The sequence below is a fragment of the Diplotaxodon limnothrissa genome, linkage group LG3 (genome assembly GCF_057381915.1).
Source record: "Diplotaxodon limnothrissa isolate DT_005_m linkage group LG3, D_limnothrissa_male_GT1.1, whole genome shotgun sequence".
NCBI classification, from domain to species: domain Eukaryota; kingdom Metazoa; phylum Chordata; class Actinopteri; order Cichliformes; family Cichlidae; genus Diplotaxodon; species Diplotaxodon limnothrissa.
In genome coordinates, this window is record NC_140598.1 from 10,333,229 (window position 1) to 10,338,202 (window position 4,974).

Sequence of the window (4,974 nt, forward strand, 5' to 3'; positions counted from 1 at the left end):
TGTTTACTGACGCCCCTTCATGCGTCACCGGTACATTTTATACATAGATCAGATCAACATCACCATGACTTTTCACCTAGAAAATCATCTTCTATTTTCATGGCTTGGTACTTTCCGTTCTTATCTTAAAATGAATTGTTCCTCTTTCTTGCCGAGACAACAAGGACGGTTCCTCTAAATAAATTTAACTAATGTGTGTGTATGTGTTGACCTCACATGCTCTTTGTGTCACCTCTTCACCTACTGTCTGTGTCTCGTCCTCAAATGCTCCTCAAAATAACCTGCACTTAGACTCTGCTTTCGGTTTCAGTTCTGCAAAAGGCACACTCTGCAAACCTGCAACTTCCTGTCAGCCTGCAACTTAGTCTTTCTGAAAGACACACACTGTTCAACCCCTGAATGCAATATAAACTCCAGATTATATTATTAATGCAATGGTAATAATGACAATTATTTAACAATAGCAGTAAAATAATTTCCCTGCTCCACAAAACGTAGCAACTGATGGATTTAACATTTAGCACTCGGACTGTCCCAGAAAAGGCGGAGGTCTGGAAGTTTATGTGAAGCTCTGTCTTGCTGCTCAAGTCTTGTTCTCTCCATCTGCACCTCAGCCATTTGAAATCTTGGCCTTAACTATTGATCTGTTTGGAAATCAGACTGTTGTTGGCTGCTATCAGCCTCCACCTGCTTCCCCCAGCACATCACCGTCTCTGGTTCAACTTTTATCTGAGCTGCATTTTAATGACGTCTTTCAGATGGATGATTTTCATTGGGACTGGCTTTCTTCTGTGTATGATGATTTTAAGGCACGCTGCTTGTTTTTAAAACTGACTCAAATTATTTAAAGCCTCACACGCCTTGATCCTAAACACCCAGATAAATCTGCTCTTATTGACCTTTTTTAACTAATATGCTGCGTAAGTTTTCCACATCTGCAGTTTTTGCCAACGACCTGAGTGATCACTGCATAGTTGGTGCTGTGAGAAACACTCTCACGCTCCGAGCCCGCATCAGTTTGAACTGGGGTCGTATTAAACAGGCTGACAATGTCAGTTTGGGAACATTTACAGGAGAGTTGTGTCTACTTTGTGGACAGACACGCCCCTTTTTGCCAGGTCAGGGTGAAAGGTCGGGACAGGCCTGGTTTGGTTCAGTACCGGCCGATCTCCTACATGAGAGAAACCAGGCCTGGGCAGGAAGTCTGGCTCTGATGCTGATTGGCTACGTTTTCATTAGCTGTGTAATCGGATTACTGCCTCCATCATCAAGATCCAATGTAACTATTTTTTACTTTAACGACTGACAGTCCAAACGACCGTAGGAGGTTTTGGCAAACTATAAAGTGTCTCTGCCAGCTGTGACTCCTCAGAGCTTCCTCCTCACTTAAATATCGACTCCACTCCTGTGTCAGACAAAACTGAAATGTTGCTTTAACAAACACTTTGTTGCTTCTTGTTCTTTGTTCAGCACAGTATCTGATGGTAAACCTCTTGCACACAACTCTGCTCGTAGTTCCTGCTTACTGATACCTTTTCCTTCACACATGTCACAGTAGTAGTAGTAGTATTATTTATTGTCATTGTCAAGAACAATGAAATTGCGTTTGGGGCTTCCATACAACCCAAAAAAAGAAGAAAATAATAAATACCCCTTAAAACCCAAGTGTACATATTTAACCCAGTGTGACTCCAATGCAATAAGACAATCCTTAGCAATAATGTTCGTAGAAATTCAGGCAAAGACCTGAGAAACATGACAAAATACAACAATGCAACCCATTCAATATTATTGTACTGTGAGATATGATATCAGTAGAAGAGGTTTGTAAGGCTTTGAATAGCCCCAACACCAGAAACTCGTCCTCACAATCGTTCTCCTTCCTTCTTGCACTTGGCTGCAAATATCATAGCTGAGCCAGTGTCTTATAGTTTTAATCTTTCTCTAAAACAGAAGGCTTTACCACAGATGTGGAAGTGTGCCTCTGTACTCCCCCACTGAAAACTGGTGATTCTTCAACAGTTAGTAATTACAGGCCAATTTCCAAACTCTGTGTCTTATCTAAGGTTCTTCAAAGGCTGGTAAATAATCAACTTCAAAGTTATCTGGATGAAAATAGGATTTTATCTCCCTTCCAGTCTGGTTTTAGGAAACTGCACAGTACTGGAACTGCTTCGATAAAAGTTCTCAAAGACGTCTATGAAGCGCTGGATGCAAAGAACTACTGTGCAGCTTGTGATATTATTCTGTTATTATATGTTACCTTATATATGTAATCAAAGTAGTTGAATTAGAATACTGCTGTAGATCACATTATACCCTTTAATATAGAGTGTGTGAGCTGTATGTAGTTTAGTTCTCATTATACTTTTGAGTTAACAGAACATATTCACATATTAGTTCATTAGATAAATGTGCATCACTCTGTATCCTTGATCTGCTGGGAATGTGTTACACTGTTTTCTTGACATGCTTAATTGTTGAATCATGAAAAGAAGGTTGTAAGCAGGAGACTCTGTGTCTAAAGACAGGGGAGATAGACAGACCACATTCCACACCCCCACCTTACAGAAAGTAGAGAAACAACTGCCGAGGTCATAACTTAGGCGCTGTAACAGAGAAAAAATGTGATGTTTTGGCTTTTACGACTAGCTGGGGGCCACTAGAGACTATAAAAAGCTGAGCAACCCGTCACCATTTTGAGACATGTGCCTGACCCTCTGGTAGCATCTCTCCCGTCCGGACGTTGTAATGCTCTGACTGTTGAATTGTATGGAAATAAATGATTGTTGATTGAGCATTGATACACCGAGTATTGTCCTTCCTTCAGCCCAAAGATTCAAAGAACTGCGTGTTTTCAACAACTTGGTGCCGTGACCCGGATCTTTGGTGTGCTGAGGAGGTGTAGATTTGACCTTTGGTGAGATCGTGAGGCGAGGTGAACAGAGGACCGGTCCAAAAATAAAAAGGTAAGCACAGCCTGTTGTATTATAAATACCAAATGTGCATATTGGGCTTTCCAAATTAATCTGTTCGCTGAGTCACATGTATTTTCACAGTAAATTTGTCGGTGTCTGGTTTTTGGCGCAAGATACTAACAACATAAGTTGAGGCTGAATTCCAGTGTGTTAAATAAACTGCTTCTACCGAGATACTAATAACATACTACGTTGGTCTAGTTGCAGTAATCTGCTTCTACCGAGATACTAATAACATACTACGTTGGACTAGATGCAGCCACTTTACCTTCCACATTTAATTTTGTCTAATACTGGCTTCTGTAGCAATAATACATTAGAATTTATTCTGAAGACGCGGCCATTAGTTCAGTACATTGAAGTCGAGGTTTGTTTATTTTGTTTATGGTGTCAGTGATGTCCTGGCTTTTGCCGGCTATGAAATAGAAGTTGATTTAAGGACAAGCAGATGCTGGCTTCACGGTGCAGTTGGACGCTGGCAACGCGAGAGCGAAACACGTCCGTAGGTTTGGTTTATGATACGGCGTGTTCCGGTGGTGCGGCCGTGAAGTGCAGTAGTGGTTGGTGCTAATTTTAGTACATTGAATAGAGGTCTTGACGGTGGTTTGTGGCGTCAGTCGAGTATAAAGGGCTGCGGTCATAATACAAAGTAAAAATTTAAGTACATAGCAACACCTGGTTTATGATGTCAGGTATAACTTCGGGGATGCAAGCATCACTTTTATGATGCGACTTTGCCCCGTGGTGGCGGTCATAATCGCAGAGAAAGGGGTATTTTGGTCTATGGTGCAGTGTGCTTTAAGAAGATCTAATAGTTGAGCTCAGAGGTTTCTGTGTAAAATTCCCGCTGAGGAAAAGTGTTGTGTGTGAGTGTCAAAGCGCGCTCTGGGTGAGAGAGTGTGTGTGAAGCTGCGAGGCGCGCTCTGGGTGCTGTCTTGTGGGTGAAGCGCGCACTGAGTGAGAGTGTGAGTGAGGCGCGCTCTGAGTGTGTTTTGTGTGGAGTGTGAAGCGTGAACACAGTGACAGTGACGGTTAATGTGTTTGATTAGGAGGACATTAGAGCAAATACACATTTTAGGATCAAAGGTTGATGCCTAGTGTACCTGTGGAACTTTGCCCTAGGAGTGGCGACCCTCCTGTCCGTGGACGCGTGGCCAGGACCGGCGTTGTCCGGGTGCCGAGGTGGTGACTTGGGGAGGTGAGGGCCCCCGCATAGCCACGGAAATAACACTGGAACGGCCGTGTAATCACGGGTTCACATTTATTTCCGGACTAGAACAAGACACATTTTGCGAACAAACGTTGAGTCTAGATTAGTAAAGAAATATAAAAAGGTTGAATTCCTCGTTTCAGTGGTTGAAATTGTTGTGTGCCTGTCCCCTGACGAGTGTGAAATTAAAATAAAGAGGGAATTTGGAGCCACATAGAGATAGACGGGCATAATTGGGTGTATTACTCTGTGGTGTAATAAAAATAAAAAGGAGAGATAGTAAGAGGTGTGCAGTGGAGAATTATGGAGGAGTACAGAGAGGAATGTGTTGGGAGACTGGCGTACAGTTTACGCTGTCAAGGTAGGCGTGTTGCCTGCTTATCGGTTTAAAAGTGATGAAAATGAAATTAAATAAATCTCTTAGTGTGTTAATACAGGAAGCTGCGGACCTGGACCAACTGCCCCCACAAGCACAGCGGCCGAAGCAAAATTATAGGTAATGGGAACCACACCCAGCACGAATCAGCAGCTGTGAAAAAGACAGCAGCAAGGAGAGAATTAGAGGAGAAATTAAGAGAAGTTTTAACACATAAAATTGGGGCCAACGGACTTGTGGAGGTTGGGAAGGCGTCCGGAGCATCACAACAAAAAGGTGAAACAAAAACACACAAGCAGAGAAATCTGAGAGAAAGGCTCCTTTTAAGGTAACGCCTAGTTTGAGAAAAAGATCAAATTAACCTGCTTTTATACAAATGCACATACACGCAATGAAGAAACAGCTTACAC